Below are 22,728 nucleotides of genomic sequence, written 5' to 3' on the forward strand. Positions count from 1 at the left end.
CTCTCTGCCAGCGAAAATTGAGTCGTGGAAAGACCAAGGCCCGCGTAGGACCAACTACCTTACGAAAGCACATGATTACAAAGCACAAACTGCAATGGCATGACCACCTGAGAAAAAGCAGCACAAAAAAGCAAAGCAACACACCGCAGTGTAAGATACCATCACACAATTTTTTTCTCAAAAAAGACGATACTTAAACTGTACCGTGATGTTGAAAGGCAAGTGGTGACATCTCTGGCACACATTGTTGGGTCAAGGGTCCACCTGACCATGGTTGCCTGGTCTGTAAAGCACGCTCAGGCCTGCCCGAAGACTAAGTCAGTCCCCACACATAGCATCTCTGCCTGCACTCCGTGTGACTGCCTGCCCCAAGACTAAGTCACTCCCCACATAGCATCTCTGCCCGCAGGCCGGTTGACTGCCTTCTCCGCCACCACCAACAGGGTCCAGGACTCCAGGTGGATTCCTGAATTTTTAAGGCTGCTGCTAGCACTATAATAATTTTTCTGGTGCGTGTACATGCCTGCCTAATTTTTCTGGCTGCACTGCAGCTGCAACAACGAAACAAAAGGCAAGTACATGTGCCAGTTCCCCTTCATGATCATTACCTTGCCGCGGTGAAGGGGCTTGCATATTGTTATAAACTGTTCTTATCACCTTGCTTCGACACCATCGTCTCACAGACTGTGAGATCACTTGACTCTCCACACAGCAAACAGTAGATAGACTTTCTCAGGCTTCTTCATTGTTTACGTTATTTATTCAGGACTACAGAAATACAGATAGATACATTCATCATATCCTAGCCATGCCAATCTTCCTGTTGCGTTACAAGCTCATGATTAGACTCCCTACTGAAGTCACTCAGGCACTTCTTGCTAACCTACGTTCCACTAAACTACCTATGTACAGCAGACATTATATCAGATTACATAAAGGAAGAACATGCTTAAAGAAATAATTGGGTTCCAGTCAGTATTGCGAGCTAGTGCGGAAGGAAGAAGCAGAAGTGAGTTCTCCATTGCTCGCTCCAGATTTAATACCGACTAGGAAAGAGTTAAATATGACATCATCTTCGCCACCCCCTATATCAGTCTATTGGTGGACCCACTCGTGGTGTCATCATACCCGCCTACTCGATTAATAATCAATGAGGCACTTGACCCAGATGCAGGCATGTGGATGTTTAGTAAATATGGCCAATGTTTACTGTTCCTGTCCTGTAAGTGGAGGTCAGAGTAAACCGATGGCCTTCTTTAGGAACATGTTCTCAGTATCTGCGTGTATCTTCTGCTACACGCAGACCCTGAGATGCCTCTGCCTGCATCACCAAACCTCTATCTATTTTAAAGGCATACACTGCGGACAAGCCTTTTACATAAAACTCAGGCCAAGTAACTGAGGCCTACTTAAATTATAACAATATCACAATGAAGCAATGACCGACGGCTATATGAGTGTGTCGGGTGTGGGGGGGGGTCACACCCACGATAATAAGGTTGTTGCTTCATTGTGGAAAGACCAAATTTGATCAGCTGGACAGTCACTGTTCTGTCATTCAGCTACCTCAGCCTGGCGACCATATGGGCTGGAAAGCCCCCATCACCTGCACTCTCGTAATGGTGCCCAACAGTCCAGCACAGCCGTCACTACACAAAAAGCTGTTTGCAGTCACTGCTTAACGTTCACTCCATCTTTGACTGCACATTGTATTATACCTGGCAGCCAGTGCATACCTTTCACTTGAATGGATGGCAGACTTGCCCTCCATAACAGATTCTCATTAAAGGATTTAAAGTTGATTCATCTCATATACAGCAGGGCCTCGAAAGTCCTCTTGTATTGGTATTTTTGGTCACTACCTCGGGACGTGCATGCCATGCCTGCTGCCTTCCTTGGATGTGTGGTGGTAGCCGTTTCTCAGGCTCCAACTCTGGACCGGAATCGAACCCTGATTCCCCAGCCATTACCCATTGTCACAATGGCAGACTTGCCCTCCATAACAGATTCTCATTAAAGGATTTAAAGTTGATTCATCTAATATACAGCAGGGCCTCGAAAGTCCTCCTGTATTGTTATTTTTGGTCACTACCTCGGGACGTGCATGCCATGCCTGCTGCCTTCCTTGGATGTGTGGTGGTAGCTGTTCCTGCTCCTTTGCCCACAGCATGCCTGCTGCCTTCCTTGGATGTGTGGAGGTGGTAGCCGTTTCTTAGGCTCCGGACCGGAATCGAACCAGGATTACCCGGCCATTACCCGTGGTCACCATGCTACTGAGAAAGTACCATCGAAAGTTTCACACATTTGAATGAATGGCAGACTTGCCCTCCATAACACATTCTGGTTAAAGGCAAGTGGTGTCATTTCTGGCACACAGCGTTGGGTCAAGGGTCCATCTGACCACAGATGCCTGGTCTGCAAAGCACGGTCAGGGCAGGTACATTACTTATACAGCAAAAGGATCCTTACTTGGATGTGTGGTGGTGGTAGCCGGTTCTCAGGCTCCCACTCCGGACCGGAATCGAACCCTGATTTCCCAGCCATCACCCGTGGTCACAGTGGCAGACTAGCCCTCCATGATATATTCTCGTAGAAGGTACTGAACAGCAAGCAAAAAAAGTAATTTGAAAAAAATATATGTAAGCTTTAACAATGGTAGAGAAAGAACCATCGAAAGTTGATAAGGCAGTCAGACATTAGCTGATATCACTGAGGAAGAGGAATCTCGCCATGGTGCGCACCAGTCCAGCACGGCCGTCACTACACAAACAGCTGCTTGCGGTGCGTTACACAGTGAGTTTGGTGTGTCAGTGTGAAGCAGTACTCTAATTACACTCCCTGATTGATGTATACACATGCAAGATGTTTTAAAGCACTTTAGGCCTCCAATTTAACATTCAATGTGATTTCTGCCCTTAAAACGCTGCTTTGCGTCAAATCCAGATTTTTCCCCGGGACTTTTGGCATCTATCCCACTCCGCCATGCCCCCCTCCAAGTGTTAGACCCCTTGAAACATCTTTTCCATCCCTTTTCTGGCCAGCATAAGTGTTTCTAGTTTTCAAAGTTCGCCTCCCCATTGAAGTCTATTGCGGTTCGCGAAAGTTCGCGCGATCCGAACTATTGCGGAACTTCGTGTTCGCTATCCGCGAACCGAAAATCGGAGGTTCGGGCTATCTCTAATACCAGTTTGGTAAGCTGTGTTATAAGACTTTATAACGCAGCTCCGCAACGTTCACACTGTGAATGTAGCCTCAATCTAGTTCCTAAATGTTTAAATATAAAATAAAACCATAGGATATCTAAAAAGTCATTTTTAGGAGTAGGAGGATAAATACAATTGTTTATCTCATCAGTTTATTTTCACCTCGGGTAAAACATCTATAATTTTTCCCATGCAGGATATCTGTTCCCCACACGCAGATACAATTATACAGTATTAATGTCTTCCCCCAAATGGCAGAATTTACGCTCAGATTGACGCGTCCCGACTCACCGGAAGAAGCACCTCTGTGCCGCGACTGTGCCGGCTGACAAGTGAGCAGAGGCTTTTGGTAATTATGAATTAATGGCTCTTTAGCAAATGTTATTAGAATTCTTTAGCATTCCCCATGAATTATAAATGAATCAAATCATTTCTGTATTCCCAAGAGTCGATTAAGAACCCATTCAAACTTTGGCTGTCTCCATTATACTCTCTAATCTTCGGATTAAGGTAATAGCAGACGTGCGAGGAGTCCTCATTGTGCCTCGTCTGTGGATCACCTTGCATGAGAAGCGGCATGGCTCTGCAATCAGCTGAGAGGAATCCAGATAAACACTGGGCTCATCAATAATGTCTGCACAGGAGGGTATGTCCGTTGGTGCAGGCTCAGGTATACCCATTGCACTGGTGCAGGCTCAGGTATGATCCCTGGGGCAGGCTCAGGTATGTCCAATGGTGCAGGCTCGGGTATGTCCGCTGGTGCAGTCTCAGGTATACCCACTGCACTGGTGTAGGCTCAGGTATGATCCCTGGGGCAGGATCAGGTATGTCCACTGGTGCAGGTTTGGGTATGTCAAATGGTGCAGGCTCGGGTATGTCCGCTGGTGCAGTCTCAGGTATACCCACTGCACTGGTGTAGGCTCAGGTATGATCCCTGGGGCAGGCTCAAGTATGCCCACTGATGCAGGCTCAGGTATGTCCTCTGTTGCAGGCGTAGGTATACCCACTGGTGCAGGCTGAGGGGTGCTTTTTTAGCAATAAGAATCAGCAAGGAGCAAGCTAAGAAGCCTGCAAGAGCCTAACTAAGCTTTCCCTATGAGAGTCTGCAGCAACTTTTCCTTCTCTAATTAATGCAGGCACACGAGTGAGTCCAATTCCTGCCCTTTTTTTAAGGGGGGTGGGGCTCCAGGAGGGAGTGTAGCCTGATTGGCTACAATGTGCCTGCTGACTGTGATGTGCAGGGTCAAAGTTGACCCTCAAGATGCACTATGGGGGCGATCCAAACTTCAAGGAAAAGTTTGCAGTTCTCTGGGATCGCAAACCCCGGAAGTTCGCCGGGAACCGTTCGCTGGAGAACCGTTCGGGCCATCTCTAGTCCACTGGTGCAGGCTCAGGTATACCCACTGGTGCAGGCTCAGCTATGTCCACTGGTGCAGTCTCAGCTATGTCCACTGGTGCAGGCTCAGCTACAGTGGTGTGAAAAACTATTTGCCCCCTTCCTGATTTCTTATTCTTTTGCATGTTTGTCACACTTAAATGTTTCTGCTCATCAAAAATCGTTAACTATTAGTCAAAGATAACCTAATTGAACACAAAATGCAGTTTTAAATGATGGTTTTTATTATTTAGTCAGAAAAAAAAAACCCAAATCTACATGGCCCTGTGTGAAAAAGTGATTGCCCCCCCCCCCCCTTGTTAAAAAATAACTTAAAGGTAGTTTATTACACCTGAGTTCAATTTCTGTAGTCACCCCCAGGCCTGATTACTGCCACACCTGTTTCAATCAAGAAATCACTTAAATAGGAGCTATCTGACACAGAGAAGTAGACCAAAAGCACCTCAAAAGCTAGACATCATGCCAAGATCCAAAGAAATTCAGGAACAAATGAGAACAAAAGTACTGTAATTGAAATCAATCAGTCTGGTAAAGGTTATAAAGCCATTTCTAAAGCTTTGGGACTCCAGCAAACCACAGTGAGAGCCATTATCCACAAATGGCAAACACATGGAACAGTGATAAACCTTCCCAGGAGTGGCCGGCCGACCAAAATTACCCCAGGAGCGCAGAGAAAACTCATCCGAGAGGCCACAAAAGACCCCAGGACAACATCTAAAGAACTGCAGGCCTCACTTGCCTCAATTAAGGTCAGTGTTCACGACTCCACCATAAGAAAGAGACTGGGCAAAAACGGCCTGCATGGAAGATATCCAAGGCGCAAACCACTTTTAAGCAAAAAGAACATTAAGGCTCGTCTCAATTTTGCTAAAAAAAATCTCAATGATTGCCAAGACTTTTGGGAAAATACCTTGTGGACCGACGAGACAAAAGTTGAACTTTTTGGAAGGTGCGTGTCCCGTTACATCTGGCATAGAAGTAACACAGCATTTCAGCAGAAGAACATCATACCAACAGTAAAATATGGTGGTGGTAGTGTGATGGTCTCTGGTTGTTTTGCTGCTTCAGGACCTGGAAGGCATGCTGTGATAGATGGAACCATGAATTCTACTGTCTGCCAAAAAATCCTGAAGGAGAATGTCCAGCCATCTGTTCGTCAACTCAAGCTGAAGCGATCTTGGGTGCTGCAGCAGGACAATGACCCAAAACACACCAGCAAATTCACCTCTGAATGGCTGAAGAAAAACAAAATGAATACTTTGGAGAGGCCTAGTCAAAGTCCTGACCTGAATCCTATTGAGATGTTGTGGCATGACCTTAAAAAAGGCGGTTCATGCTAGAAAACCCTCAAATAAAGCTGAATTACAACAATTCTGCAAAGATAAGTGGGCCAAAATTCCTCCAGAGCGCTGTAAAAGACTCGTTGCAAGTTATCGCAAATGCTTGATTGCAGTTATTGCTGCTAAGGGTGGCCTAACCAGTTATTAGGTTCAGGGGGCAATTTCTTTTTCACACAGGGCCATGTAGGTTTTGAGTTTTTTGTCTCACTAAATAATAAAAAACATCATTTAAAACTGCATTTTGTGTTCAATTATGTTATCTTTGACTAATAGTTAACGGTTTTTGATGAGCAGAAACATTTAAGTGTGACAAACATGCAAAAGAATAAGAAATCAGGAAGGGGGCAAATAGTTTTTCACACCACTGTATGTCCACTGGTGCAGGAGTGTAAAAGTAGATTGAAGCATCTTCCTGCAAGGATTTTTTTTTTTGGGGGGGGGGGGTCGAGTTTGAGTTCTGGGTAATAGTTTTTTTCTGTATTTGGTATGTTGTGCAATCCCCTTTAGGGTTTGTGGAGGAATGTGGGCCTCATAGATGGGACAGGTTGTTTCCACGTGGCAGCCACGCTGCTCCTGACTTGGGCGCCGGCATAGAGGTAATATTATTATTATGTCTGTAGTGGTGCTGCTAGGTGCCGATAGCCAGACCCCAAATGACTTCTCCCTCTGTGTTGCTGCCGCTCGGAGGGGGTATAGTATTTAAAGGAATACTGTAGGGGGGTCGGGGGAAAATGAGTTGAACTTACCCGGGGCTTCTAATGGTCACCCGCAGACATCCTGTGCCCACGCAGCCACTCCCCGATGCTCCGGTCCCGCCTCCGGTTCACTTCTGGAATTTCAGACTTTAAAGTCTGAAAACCACTGCGCCTGCATTGCCGTGTCCTCACTCCCGCTGATGTCACCAGGAGCGTACTACACAGGTGCAGACCATACTGGGGTTGTGCTAAACACTCCTGGTTAGGTCAGTGAGAGCGAGGACACGGCGACGCAGGTGCAGTGGTTTTCAGACTTTAAAGTCTGAAATGGCAGAAGTAAACCAGAGGCGAGGCCGGAGCATCGGTGAGTGGCTGCATGTGCACAGGATGTCTGTGGGGGACCATTAGAAGCCCCGGGTAAGTTCAACTCATTTTTCCCTGACCCCCCTACATTATTCCTTTAACGCTGCACAGAATTTCATTCTGTCATTCGGCTCACCCTGTGCCTAACTGCTGGGAGGCTGGATAATATGTACTCCTCATAGATAGGTCAGTGCAGTCACATGATGAGAAAAGAAGATACATCTCCCAGAATCATAAGGCTGACAAGGCCAGAGCGATGTAGTCAGATGGCAGAGTAGCACCTGCATAGTAAACATAATACTGGGTGATTGACTTCAGTCTCGTACACTCGGGGAAACGACTGATGAACGACTCATCATTCAGATCTCATTTAGAGATCAAAAGCACAAATGACGTCCTACATGAACATCCAACAAACAATGGCCTCAATTCACTTAGCTTAACTCCTGTCTTTAATAACTCTTCCGAGCTGTTTTACAGTTATCACCATGGTGGTACAATGGTGATAACTGTAAAACAGCTCAGAAGAGTTATTAAAGACAGGAGTTAAGCTTAGTGAATTGAGGCCAATGTGTGTTTGGGCATTTTGAACGACCGACATGACAGATCACTTCAGCAGATAATCGTTCATTGACAGCGGTGTGTACAGTGCTATAAACTTTTTTTTAACAATATATCTGCAAAGCCTAAGGCACTTCGCCTACATCATGTATTGTTTAACAATCCTATTAGTGAATGATTGGTTGGAATTTTGAATGCAGTCTTTGGCTGTAGTTCACATCAAATCCATCAAGATTTTTTGGAATCGATTGTGGAAGGAACGTTCATCTGTCATTTCACAAGATTCTATCTTTTGCTACATACGTCGCTTACTATGACTAGATAAAATAATAAAATGCAATCTACAAAGAGTCTATCTATCTATCTATCTATCTATCTATCTATCTATCTATCTATCTACCTATTCTCTTTCTTTCTTTCTTTCTTTCTTTCTTTCTTTCTTTCTTTCTTTCTTTCTTTCTTTCTTTCTTTCTTTCTTTCTTTCTTTCTTTCTTTCTTTCTTTCTTTCTTTCTTTCTTTCTTGATTTATAAAGCACCAACATATTCTGTGGCTATAAATATATAAATGTCTATCTACCTGTCTCTCTCTCTATCTATCTTACTTGGTGTTTCTCTCATCTTTCTTCCCACACCTCTCTTCTTTTCCACCACCCCCTCGCACTCCCCTCCCCCCATCGCTTATGCCTTCCTATTGGCAGCCCCCTGCAGCTCCATTAATAATGAATGTTCTATTAGGGATGTTGCCGGTTATCAGGTGGTGGTTAGACGATTCCTCAAGCTATTTACATAATTGCATTAATAGTAAGCATTGTGTGACAGTGGTTCCGGTGACCGCAGCGCTGCAATTACTGGCATCAGTGAGGTTTGGACCGCATCTCTGCGATTGATGATTCTGCTTCCCTGTGATAAAGCTTCTGCGTGTTATTACACATCTTGTATCCGCCGCGCAGAGACATGGAGGGGTGCGACGCTTGTGACTCAGACAGACACATAAGGTCAGGCTGGGGGCGGAAGGTGGGAGTGTGTTGGATTACCATATTTAAATCTGAGAAGATTGAATTCACATTCGCTGGTGAAGAATCATAATGTTTGGTGTTTAATAAAAGGAAATACTTATGTGTTGTACAGAGTTTTTTGTCTGACTTATTCTTGCACGATTCATGCAAAATAGCTACAATGGCCTCAATTAACTAAGCTTATCTCCTGTCTTTAATAACTCTTCTAGAGTTGTTACTAGTGATGCTCGGATACCCCTTTTTATTATTCGAGTTTGGTCGAATTCGAATAGTAAATTATTCGAATTCAGTCGAATATTCGAGTCGAATATTTTTTACTATTCGATTCGACCTCGGACTTCGAGCTCACTATTCGAGTCGATATTCGAGCTCATTATTCGAGCTGACTATTCGAATTGGCCTTAAATAGCTTCCAACACTTGTTTTGAGGGTGAATGATGCAAGAAACATCTTTTTTTCCAAGTAACAACAGCAAGTGATTATGTGGGGATGTTCCTTTAAAAAAAAAAAGGTGGAAAGAGAAGTTGTGTCCAGAATTTTGTTCAGTACTGTATATACTTCTTCTTCTTCTTCTTCTTTTTTATCTTCTATATCTTCTTCTTCTTCTATATCTTCTTCTTCTATATCTTCTTCTTCTATATCTTCTTCTTCTATATCTTCTTCTATATCTTCTTCTTCTTCTTCTTCTATATTGTCTTCTTCTTCTTCTTCTTCATCTTCTTCTTCTTCATCTTCTTCATCATCATCTTCTTCTTCATCTTCTTCTTCATCTTCTTCATCTTCTTCATCTTCTTCTTCTTCATCTTCTTCTTCTTCATCTTCTTCTTCTTCTTCTTCATCTTCTTCATCTTCTTCTTCTTCATCTTCTTCATCTTCATCTTCTTCTTCTTCATCTTCTTCATCTTCTTCTTCTACATCTTCTTCATCTTCTTCATTTTCTTCTTCTTCATCTTCTTCATCTTCTTCTTCATCTTCTTCATCTTCTTCTTCTTCATCTTCTTCATCTTCTTCATCTTCTTCTTCTTCATCTTCTTCATCTTCTTCTTCATCTTCTTCTTCTTCTTCTTCTCCTCCTTTTTCTTCTTCTTCTCCTTCTTCTTCTTCTTCTTCTTCTTCTTCTCCTCCTTCTTTTTCTATATCGTCTTCTTCTTCTTCACTTATTTCTCTTTTATATTTTTTTTTAAAGAAATGCAGCTATTTTTGAGCGTAATAAATAGCTGGTGGCGCACGCATGTTGGAAGCGCCATTGTATGTGCTACCTGGCAGTGGAAACACACAGACAGCAGGAGGTAAATTCAGCAGCAGCAGCAGGAGGAGGCGGATGATTGTGTGGCAGCAGGCAGTCAATGAGGCACCTGTGGTACCTAGAGGTGGTACCAGGCCGTAAATACACAGCATGAGGTTCCAGACAGCGGTCGTGAAGCCCACATCATGTCCAATACACAACTGGGACAACACAGTTTTCAACCCGGACACCTCTAAAAATAATATCACACAGTATTAATAAAAAGTATATATAATTTTTTTGTTTCTTTAAAGAAATGCAGCTATTGTTGAGCGTAACAAATAGCTGGTGGCGCACGCATGTTGGAAGCGCCATTGTATGTGCTCCCTGGCAGTGGAAACACACAGACAGCAGGAGGTAAATTCAGCAGCAGGAGGAGGAGGATGAGTGTGTGGCAGCAGGCAGTCAATGAGGCAGGCAGCGTGACATAATAGCCCTGGTACCTAGCGGTGATACCAGGGCGTAAATAAACACAACAGGAGGTCCCAGACAGCGGTCGTGCAGCCCACATTGTGTCCAATACACAACTGGGACAACACAGTTTTCAACCCGGGCACCTCAGAAAAATTAAACCTTTTGTTTAATGGTTTTTTGGTTTTGTTTGTAAAACAAATTACACAGATATATAGCTATTGTTTGACGTAATAGCTGGTGGCATAGTGGCAGCAGAAGGTTAATCTGTGTACCCTGGCGTTGGGAAACACAGACAGACAGCAGCAGCAGCAGGAGGAATGGAGGAGTAATTATGTGAGCAGCTATTGTTTGACGTAATAGCTGGTGGCAGAGTGGCAGCAGAAGGTAATTCTGTGTACCCTGGCAGTGGGAAACACAGACAGACAGCAGCAGCAGCAGGAGGAATGGAGGAGTATTGTGAGTGTGGCAGCAGGCAGGCAGCGTGACATAATAGCCCTGGTACCTAGCGGTGATACCAGGGCGTAAATAAACACAACAGGAGGTCCCAGACAGCGGTCGTGCAGTCCACATTGTGTCCAATACACAACTGGGACAACAAAGTTTTCAACCCGGGCACCTCAGAAAAATTAAACCTTTTTTTTTTATGGTTTTTTGGTTTTGTTTGTAAAACAAATTACACAGATATATAGCTATTGTTTGACGTAATAGCTGGTGACATAGTGGCAGCAGAAGGTTAATCTGTGTACCCTGGCGTTGGGAAACACAGACAGACAGCAGCAGCAGCAGGAGGAATGGAGGAGTAATTATGTGAGCAGCTATTGTTTGACGTAATAGCTGGTGGCAGAGTGGCAGCAGAAGGTAATTCTGTGTACCCTGGCAGTGGGAAACACAGACAGACAGCAGCAGCAGCAGGAGGAATGGAGGAGTATTGTGAGTGTGGCAGCAGGCAGGCAGCGTGACATAATAGCCCTGGTACCTAGCGGTGATACCAGGGCGTAAATAAACACAACAGGAGGTCCCAGACAGCGGTCGTGCAGCCCACATTGTGTCCAATACACAACTGGGACAACACAGTTTTCAACCCGGGCACCTCAGAAAAATTAAACCTTTTTTTTAATGGTTTTTTGGTTTTGTTTGTAAAACAAATTACACAGATATATAGCTATTGTTTGACGTAATAGCTGGTGGCATAGTGGCAGCAGAAGGTAAATCTGTGTACCCTGGCGTTGGGAAACACAGACAGACAGCAGCAGCAGCAGGAGGAATGGATGAGTAATTATGTGAGCAGCTATTGTTTGACGTAATAGCTGGTGGCAGAGTGGCAGCAGAAGGTAAATCTGTGTACCCTGACAGTGGGAAATTTTGAGTGTGGAGTCGCACTTGCTTGGCTTCCATCAATTTCAGATGGTCAGGTGTGCAGATCTAATAGTCCCGGACACCATGGGACTCAAACTGTGGCAAATGAAGAAAAAGATCCGCACCACCTTCAGAAAAGCTTAGTCTGTTTTATTGGAAAAAAACATACAAATTTAAAAAGAACTTTAAGGCAGGACAGTCCACTGTTTCGGGCTCCTGCCCATCTTCATGCTGCCTAGAACTATTGGACTGTCCTGCCTTAAAGTTCTTTTTAAATTTGTATGTTTTTTTCCAATAAAACAGACTAAGCTTTTCTGAAGGTGGTGCGGATCTTTTTCTTCATTTCCCTGACAGTGGGAAACACAGACAGACAGCAGAAGGGCAGTACACAGCAGCCCACTGTAGGTGTAAAATGTGTGGCTGCAGGCGACGTAATAGTCAAAGTGAACCAGGCTGGCTTAGTGAGCAGGAGCCAGGAGGTGGTAAAGGGTGGTAAGGCACATTAACGATGGTTCTTCAGTTCATGTCCCTCTCTCGCTGACAACAGGGGCCAGGAACTCGCCTTCCACCCACGCCTGATTAATCTTGAGAAACGTCAGTCTGTCCACAGACTTGTGAGACAGACGTGAGCGTTTCTCGGTGACCACGCCACCAGCTGCACTGAAGCAGCGCTCGGACAGCACGCTGGAAGGGGGACAGGACAGCACTTCCAGGGCGTACTGCGCCAGCTCGCTCCAGATCTCCAGGCGCTTGACCCAATACTCCATGGGATCAACAGGGGCATCGCTGTCAAGCCCGCTGTAGGACCCCATGTAGTCAGCCACCATTCGGGTCAGGCGCTGGCTGTGACCGGAGGAGGATGCTGCTGCATGCACCTCCTCTCTAGTCACTGCTGCCGGAGCCTCTACAGTCCTGTAGAGCTCATTGCTGAGAGACAGCAGGTCTGTGGGGCGCTTGCTGCTGGATGCAGGCACCTGCTGCTGCCTCTGTGCTGGCTGGACAGTGTGGGTGGAAGGCTGGGGGAAGGCTTCCTCCAAGCGCTCAACAAGGGCCTGCTGCAAGCTCCTTATTTGTTGCGCTGGGTCTCCTCCTGCAGGCGGCAGGAACTGGCTCAACTTCCCCTTGAGGCGTGGGTCCAACATCATGCTGATCCAGATGTCCTCCCTCTGCTTCATCTGGATCACCCTGGGGTCCTTGCACAGGCACGTCAGCATGTGCGCTGCCATTGGGAAGAGGCGGGCCACGTGTGCTGGCACATCGGCGGCAGTGCTGTCTTCATCCTCCTCCTCTCCCTCCTCAGCCTCATCCTCTCTCCACCCCCGCACCAACTCAGCTGCACTGTGCTGATCCCCCTCATCAGCAGCAAGGTCAGGGACCTCCACCAAGTCCTCCTCCTCCTCCCCATCAAAGGTGGACTGTGCAGCTGCTTGCCGCTCCTGCTGGTCCAAGGCTGCCGCTCCCTGTTCCAGCAAAGCATCGAGGGCCCTGTTCAGCAGACAAACCAGGGGCACCCACTCGCAGACCATAGCATGGTCCCTGCTCACCATGTTAGTGGCCTGCAGAAAGGGAGCCAGCACTAAGCACACCTGCTGCATGTGCCTCCAGTCATCATCGGGGACGATGGACGGGATGTTGCTGGTCTTGTCCCTTCTCTGAGCGGCGGAAACAGTGGCCAGGGCAAGGTACTGGTTGATAGCGTGCTTCTGTTCAACCAGACGCTCCAACATCGCCAGAGTGGAGTTCCAGCGAGTCGGAACGTCAAGGATCAGCCGATGGCGTGGCAGCTCCAGCTCCTTTTGCACGTCTTCCAGGCTCGCACAGGCTGCAGCCGAGCGCCGGAAGTGACGCACAATGTTCCTTGCCATTTCCAGCAGTTCGCCCATCCCCTGGTAGGTGCGCAAGAACTTCTGCACCACCAGGTTCAGCACGTGGGCAAGACAGGGGATGTGGGTCAGGTTTCCCCTGTCTATTGCGGCAACCAGATTGGCCCCATTGTCGGCAACCACCTCTCCGACTCTGAGGCCTCTGGGGGTCAGCCAAATCCTCTCCTGCTCCTGGAGTTTGGCCAACACATGGGTTGCCGTCAGCTTGGTCTTCCCAAGGCTGACCAAGTGCAGCAGCGCTTGGCAGTGGCGGGCCTTCACGCTGCTGCTGAGGCGGGGGGTTTGGCCAGGTGTGCCGGAGGATGGCAGAGGATCGGAGGAACCTGCTGCAGTTCCCCTGACCCTGCGGGGTGGCACCACCCACTGTGTTGCTGCTGCTGCTGTGCCCGCTGCTGATCTCCCATCCTCACCCCCTTCCACCAAGCTGACCCAGTGGACAGTGAAGGACAGGTAGCGGCCTGTCCCGAAGCGGCTGCTCCAGGAGTCCATGGTGACGTGGACCCTTTCACCAACCGCGTGCTCCAGCCCTCGCTCCACATTGGCCATCACAAAGCGGTGCAGTGCAGGAATGGCCTTGCGGGCGAAGAAGTGTCTGCTGGGGAGCTGCCAGTCTGGGGCTGCACAAGCAAGCAGCGCACGCATGTCGCTCCCCTCCTGCACGAGCGTATACGGCATTAGTTGGGAGCACATGGCCCGTGCCAGCAAGCCGTTCAGCTGCCGCACGCGACAGCTGCTGGGAGGCAGAGCCCTAACCACCCCCTGGAAGGACTCGCTAAAAAGGCTCTGGCGTGGCCTTTTGCTGGCACGGGAATCAGCAGACACAGCAGAGGAGGCCACTGAGGACTGGCTGCCAGAACAGGCCTCAGTGTCGGCGGCAGGAGTTGCAGAGGGGGAAGGAGCAGTGCGTTTCCGCACTCCTGCTGGTGCTGCTGGAGGAGCAGGAGGGCGGGTGGCTGCTGTTGCTGCTGATGCTGAAGGCTGTGCAGTGATGGGTGTGGTGCCACTTCCAGCACCAGATGCCTTCAGCCTCTGGAACTCCTCATGCTGGTGGAAATGTTTCGCAGCAAGGTGGTTGATGAGGGAGCTGGTGCTGAACTTTAAGGGGTCTGCACCTCTGTTCAACTTCCGCTGACAGTGGTTGCAAGTGGCGTACTTGCTGTCCACAGTGGGCATGGTGAAAAAGCGCCAGATTGGTGACAAAAACAACCCCCTACGGCATGGAACCGCTGCTGCCTGTCTCCCTGTGGTGGTTGGGGGGGGGGGGGCTTGGGTGCGGCTGGTGGTGGTACTGGCAGATGCTGCTGCTGCTGCTGAGCCTGAGACACCAGCAGGCTGTGGGACCTGCCTACTGCTGCCAATGCTTGCAATGATGCGCCTCCTTGCAAGGCCCACAAGCGCATCCTCCTCCTCCTCCTCAGAGCTGCTGATGACGACATCCCCTGGAGCTGGTGGCACCCAGTCTCTGTCTGTCACCGTGTCATCATCATCCTCCCCCTCCTGAAACATGTCCTGCTGGGATGATGACCCCCCAAACTCCTCTCCTGATGCATGGATGGGCTGCTTGACTGTCGCCACAGTCTTGCTGTCCAATCCTTCATCCCCCAAAGTGCCCATCAGCATCTCCTCCTCAAGATCGCCAACAACAGCAGACAATTTACTCATGATGCCTGGGGTCAAAAGACTGCTGAATGACAGGTCGGCGAGTGACGGTGAACTGGCCTCCTCCCCAGGCCCTGCTGGGCGGCTGCTGCGAACAGGGGTGGTGGTGGTGGTGAGGGTGGAGGCCTCGGATGCAGAGCTGATGGCGGGCTGCTCATCCTCCGTCATCAGTTGCACCACAGTGTCTGCATCCTTTTCCTCAATGGGACGTTTCCGACCCGGCTGGAGGAAAATCGGAGCAGGTGCTACACGCTGCTGCTGCTGTGTCTCTGCAGCGTGAGTTGCAGATGCTCCTGCTGGGCGGCGCCCAAGGCATCCACGGCCAGTGGCTATAGGAGGAATGTTAGCCACTGACGCTGCTGCTGCTGCTGCTGCGGAACTGTGCATGGTGGCGCGGCCGCGGCTTGCCACAATGCTGCTCCCTCTTCTCCTGATTCCCTTGCTGCCCTTCCCCTTGCCCAAACCGCGCTGGCTGCCACTTCCAGACATCTTAGATGTTTTGGGCGTAAACACAAAAGTTTTTTAAAAGGACGGGTGAAAAGTGGGGTACTTTAATGGAGTGGGTTGGTGGGTGAGGTGACACTAATCACTAAGTGATTAGATCGCTAACTGATTAGTACAGTACAAATACAAAATACAATAATCGGTAATCAGTAAGTGTGAACAGTGAACAGTGAGTGTGTCCCCTAGTACACTAACTAGAAATTACAATAATCAGTAGTAATCACAAGGAAATAGAGTGTGTGTACACTACAGACAGTGAGTGCACGCACGCGCACACACGCGCAGGAGCTAGCCTATGAACAGTGACTGAGTGAGTGTCCCTAGTACAGTAAGTAAGTAGTAACAGTCAGGAAGTACAACTAGAAATTACAACTTAATCAGATTCAGTAATCAGTAGTAATCACAAGGAAATAGAGTGTGTGTACACTACAGACAGTGCACGCGCACACACACGCAGGAGCTAGCCTATGAACAGTGACTGAGTAAGTGTCCCTAGTACAGTAAGCAAGTAGTAACAGTCAGGAAGTACAACTAGAAATTACAATAATCAATAGTAATCACAAGGAAATAGAGTGTGTGTACACTACAGACAGTGAGTGCACGCACGCGCACACACGCGCAGGAGCTAGCCTATGAACAGTGACTGAGTGAGTGTCCCTAGTACAGTAAGTAAGTAGTAACAGTCAGGAAGTACAACTAGAAATTACAACTTAATCAGATTCAGTAATCAGTAGTAATCACAAGGAAATAGAGTGTGTGTACACTACAGACAGTGCACGCGCACACACACGCAGGAGCTAGCCTATGAACAGTGACTGAGTGAGTGTCCCTAGTACAGTAAGTAAGTAGTAACAGTCAGGAAGTACAACTAGAAATTACAATAATCAATAGTAATCACAAGGAAATAGAGTGTGTGTACACTACAGACAGTGAGTGCATGCACGCGCACACACACGCAGGAGCTAGCCTATGAACAGTGACTGAGTGAGTGTCCCTAGTACAGTAAGTAAGTAGTAACAGTCAGGAAGTACAACTAGAAATTACAATAATCAATAGTAATCACAAGGAAATAGAGTGTGTGTACACTACAGACAGTGAGTGCACGCACGCGCACACACGCGCAGGAGCTAGCCTATGAACAGTGACTGAGTGAGTGTCCCTAGTACAGTAAGTAAGTAGTAACAGTCAGGAAGTACAACTAGAAATTACAATAATTAATCAGTAATCAGAAGGAAATAGAGTGTGTGTACACTACAGACAGTGCACGCACACACACACGGTCACACGCAGGAGCTATGAACAAACAGTGACAGTGAGTGTCCTAGTTAGTCCTAGTACAGTTATATAACTACAGTACAAAATACAATCACTCAGTAGTACTAGTAAAGGACAGCAGAAATACTGGTATAGATGAGAAGAAATAAACTAACAGAGGACAGGAGAGAACAGCTGAGCTGCCCACACAGGCAGGCCCTGAGGCCTAAAGTTGTGTAAGCTTGCCTGCAGCAGCTGGCTCTCTAGTAACACACAAGCTACTAACTAAAATACAATGTCTATCTAACTAACAACAATATAGGTGTATATAGGAGGTGTATGTGAGCAAAAACGCTAGGTGAATGACCACAATAAAGCTCTTGCTAAGCCAAAGCACAAAGGAGCAGATCTCTCTCTGTACAAAGTCAGGCAAGGACGGAAAAACCGAACATGGCGGCCGCTATTTATAGGGTAGGGGCTGGCCAGGGTCCCCCTCAGTGATTCGCTGCCGTCAGAGGGCCTGGGAGCCCTCTGATTGGCTCTAAGGACATCAATCTGGGCTATGACGCTATTCGAGCTCGGTATTCGAGCTCGAATAGCGCTGTTAGCTCGAATAGCGCGAATAGTGAATGTGCTATTCGAGTTCACTCGAATAGCCCATTCGAATATCTCCAGCTATTCGGAGCTCGAATACCAAGCTTGAATAGCTGGAAAAGAGCTCGAATATTCGAGCTACTCGAATATTCGAGCTCTGCTGAGCACCACTGGTTGTTACCATGGAAATAAGGCATGTAGTATTCAGGAAACATTTCACCTCAGGCAAACCTACAGTAAAGTTAACTCTTCTGTCTTTAAGTTAACTCTTCAATCCTTAAAATAACTCCAGAATTCTAGACAGGCTGTTAATTAACTGCATGTGAAAATAACTACAGAGGAGGCAACTTAACTACAGAGGAGGTAAATTAACTACAGAGGAGGTAACTTAAGGAATGAAGAGATAAGATAACTCTCTCACTGTGTGGTGGCAAGTTTTCTCTTGCCTTATTATCTCCAGCATGATCTTAGTGGATAGAGGCCAATGGCCTCAATTCTTGGTCCCATGCGAGTGTGCGAAGGGTTAATAGATTTTTTTCCGTTGGCCTAGACTCTCCCGGGGGAGGAGCTAGGCTGAGAGTAGGAAGGACAGAGTGTGAGTGACACCAGTGAGAGGGTGTCACTAACAGGTCTAGGAACTGCCTCTAACAGTAAGGCCAGTTCTCGAGGTCGGGCAAGCCAGGTCGTTAACACACAGACAGATAAGGTACAGATTCAGGAGACAGATACGGAATCCAATGAACAGGCAGGGTTTGGCAACGGCGTATCAGAATAGCAAGGTACAGAATCAGGAGGCAAATACAGAGTCCAGGAACGAGCAGAGTTTGGCAACAGGATATCAGAAATAGCAAAGTACAGAATCAGAGTTCAGGAGGATTAGTCAGGCAACCAGAAGGTCATAACAAATAATACAGTTCAATATTCCTAACGCTAAGGTGTGGGCTTCGTGATCATCAACACCTTTGGAAACTATGCTAGAACACAGATACTGACAAGGTCTGAGTGCTACCATGTCGTGATCGCAACGCCAGACACCAGAGAAATGACCAGCACCCAGTATATATACATCAGCGCTTCCAGCGCCTCCCCTAAGTGCTGGACCAATGAAAAGTGGTGGAAATGTCAGCTGACCAGCTTGGTCAGCTGACCTTCTTCTGGCTGTCATATAAACTCTGCCTCTCAGCGTGCGCGCGCGTCATTCTGAACCTGTGTGGACTATCAGTCCCAGCCACACCAGTCACGCTTTGCAATGTCTCTGCTGGCCTGCACGCGGGGTGAGACGAACCGCTATCTGCACATGCGGTGGCCTCCCCGCGCCTGGTCAGACTGTCAGTAGCAGGCCTGTGCACGCAAACCGCCGCGTCAGATGCGGCAGTTTCTCCGCGTTCCGCTATGCCAGCCGCGGAAACAGCCGTCTCATCCTGCGTCCATGCGGCATTTTTTCCGCGTTTCTTCACACAACCCTATTGCTATTGTTCTCCTACTCACCCTGACCACTTTATTGAGGACTGGACTATTGTCCCTCCAACCCCCTCCATAGCAACAGAACACATCACTATCCTACAGGCTAGCCCCTGATCTTCCCTCCCCTGAGGTCCTGTGTCAGCTGAGTGCAGGTCAACCCTACCGTTCTCCTACTCACCACAACCACTACATTGTGTAATGCCCCATTGTCCCTCCACCCTCTCCATAGCAACAGAACACATTGCTATCCTACAGGCTAGCATCCCTTCTGTACAAAAAAGTTCCAATCCCAGTGTGCTGCAGAAATTGTACTTTAGGCTGGCGATAAAAATATAGATTTTGGCCAATTCATTCACTATCATCAAAACTGTTGCCCATCTTTTGTCAACAGGAGCATAACTAGAGGGGAGCAACCCCTTTGATCGCAGGGGGGCCCAGTGCTGTGGGGGCCCCAGCTACTAACCTTCCATTCCTCCGATACAGGGTCTATACTTCAGATCTGGTGTTTTTGTGGCTACACTTGTAATGGGTGTGAAGATCATGATAGTCACACTTGGTTTATGACCCTTCTGAGCTGGCCCCAAGGTCATGAAGGGCATCATTGGGAGGCAATGGCAGGGGTGTGAACATTGAGGGGGGGGGGGAGGGAGGCATTAAAGTTTTAGTGTGGTTTAGTCATGTGAGTGAGCTGAGGGATTGATGGCTAAGCAGCATATCAAGCAGAACGCCTGCAATTCAATTTGCTGAAATACATTAAGAATATGCCTGCTTTGTGGTGTAGGAATGAATCACAATCTAATTGATTTTTGATTTGAGAGGGATTTGATCAGCTTGGCGTATTAGGTTGAAATCAGCCTGTGTGTGGTTGACTTAAAAGACACACCTTAAACTCCATAGGTAACATTTGCTACAGTGAAAACCTGCAAACTCCATGTAGATTCATTAAGGAAACCCTTGCGAAGACCCCCTAACACTACTACTGCTTACTGAGCGCACCCTTAGAGGCTGCAGCCCAGAAGCGCTTTGAGTCCACCAGGAGAAAAGCGCGATATGAATGTTTGTTGAATGTGTTTTCAGGGCTGATTCTAGACTGTCTGGTCTATATACACACCCCATCATATTAATCCGGGAGAGATCACCGTGGCCAGTCAGAGGGGAAGCTATAGTTTGCGACCAATCAGGGGGCGGTGCTGGCACCAGACCAGCCAATCACAGCCATCCTCGGCTCCTGTTGCTAATTTTGATGGTCTTGCGGGCGGGACCACAGTGCCGTCATTGGGCCAATCACTGCACTCCATTGGTAGACGTGACCTAGCAGATGTCACTACTGCTGATCGAGTGCAGTGAGTGGCCCAATGATTACCGTAGCATGCCTCAATAAAAGGCATATATTGGAGGCATACAGGAAAAAAAGGGCGCCGGAGATTATTAACGTTTTACAAATGGCGCCCATAGATTTTTAATGTTTTATAACTGCGCTTGTGATGATTTAAGTTTAGAAAATGCGCCCATGACAAATAACGTTTATAAAAATACTAAACATATTTATCGTATTTAACTAAAACATTATTTAACATTTTTCTTATAAACGGTATTAACGCTTATCGTTTACACCCCGCACCCTTTTTTCCCCGACGCCCTTTTTTCATGTACGCGTGTTTACATGCATTTCTTCCCATCTATCACTTCCTAGACTATCTTCAACAGAATGGAGAATCCAGGGCACTGTCCCAGAGAAGCAGGCGTTTATGTGACAGCAAATAAAACTTACAGGTATATAGCCACACAGTCTGGTTGCAGGCAGCTGGGTGCTGGGGAAGACTGATGGCACTAGCAGCTGTTTCGAGTCTTGTGGAGCTTATTCACAGCTCAGTCTGGGGAACTGTTTCTGTATGTGCTGTGCCTATGCCCCTGTATTTATTTGCTTGTCAAATACACATCTGCTTCACTGGAAGCATGTCCGGGATCCTTTCTTCCACAGTAGTGAGTTCTCTATTCACTTTATATATGTCCTGGGCTGCAAATGTGTTCTAATGAGCATGGAACTGCCTGGCTGCATCTGCACACCCTCTGCTATTTTATTTCCTACACATGCTCATGAATTTTACTTCTTAGACTTTGCATGCTGTGTTTACTTGACCCGCTTCAAATGTGACTCCCAGGGGCTCAACTAAACTTAATAGGGCCCCCCTGCAAAAATGATAGCTTGGGGGCCCCTTGGTCCCCGAACCCCATGAGGATCACGTGATCGGGGGCAGGCGAATGGCAACAGAGCGTGTTCTGCTTTGAAGCAGCATCTGGAAGCAGGAAACATTAGACGATCCTGCTACTTCCTACTCTGCATACTGGGAGGAGTTGGCAGGGACAGTGTTTGTGAGCGAACTGGGAGTTTTTTTTTTGCTTATTGGCTGAACTTGCAGTTAGGAAGAGGGAGGAGGAGAGGCCCCCAAAGCCTCTGGGCCCCCCTGCGATGGCAGGGGTCGTTGTTACGCCCATGGAGACTCCCTACAAATGCCATTGCAAATGCAGGCACATTGGCAGGGATCGAGATTTCATGCAGAAATGGTTTGTGTTTGAACAGTGTGCTGGCACTCGCCTGGCCACCAGGGCCTATATTAAACAGCTAACACTCAGCTATGCCTTACCCCCACTTCCTACTAGACAAGTCAAAGTGAGGCGCTGGCATCCAAGTGACCAGGCGAGGGCCAGCGCCTAACTTTAACTTGTCTCGCAGAGAATGTGTGGGGGGTTCTTGTACAGTATTGCTAATGGTAAGCTGTTTAGTATAGGCACTAGGGAATTAACTTGAGTGTTTGCCTATAGTGCTAGAGCAGGGACTCCCAACCTGTGGGCCCTGACACATTTGTGTGTCGCTGGAACTCTGGGTATGTGTCGCTGCTTTGCCTCCCCATATTTGTCACTGCTCTGCCTACATGTCCGCTCTCAGTAGTGCCATTGTACTTACAATAGGTCTACAAAAAATGGCCGGAAGAGACAGCAGTTGTGGATGTATTTCCAGAGTATACGTTTTCTCCGCTGCATCACACAATGCACAGCTGCATGCATTTTTTTATGGACACTTTGCCATTCATCAATATTAATGACATCAGTGCCACCCCAGAAATATTGTGCGTTGTGCTAAAATGCAACTCAACACACAGCAGATGTAGTGTAAGGGACCATAAGAGAATGCTTACATTTTAACCCTCCTGGCGGTCAATTAAAACCGCCAGGGGGCAGCGCAGCACTATTTGTTAATTTTTTTTTGTTATCATGTAGCTAGCCTAGGAAGGTTAATACTTAATATTCTAAATAAATAACTGAGACATTTTAAAAGTTGCAATCCATTTTATTGGGCGTTTGCCCAAACATGTATGTATCCAAGCCATAACCAGGTTAACATAAGCATCCCCAAGCTCACTTTCCACCAGCTCGGTCATACACCATGTACCATATACCAGCTTTACCACCAAAAACACTGAACCACCCCCATCCTCCCAAATTATATGAAAGTCAATATCTCCCAAAAAGTTTGAGGGCACGCATCCGAGGAATCTCTGTGGCTCTTCATTATTCATCTTACCCCAGAAACAGCTTCTTAAAAATAGGTGAGTAATGATCTCCATGGTAATTCACCAGCAATATATGAAAAGGAGAGCCAGCACAAAGAAACCTATACATCCTTCTTAATCTGTTCTAAGCAGCAGGGAGAACAGTTCTACATGATAATAAGAACCTTCT

This window comes from Hyperolius riggenbachi, chromosome 9, assembly GCF_040937935.1.
Source record: "Hyperolius riggenbachi isolate aHypRig1 chromosome 9, aHypRig1.pri, whole genome shotgun sequence".
Classification (NCBI taxonomy): Eukaryota; Metazoa; Chordata; class Amphibia; order Anura; family Hyperoliidae; genus Hyperolius; species Hyperolius riggenbachi.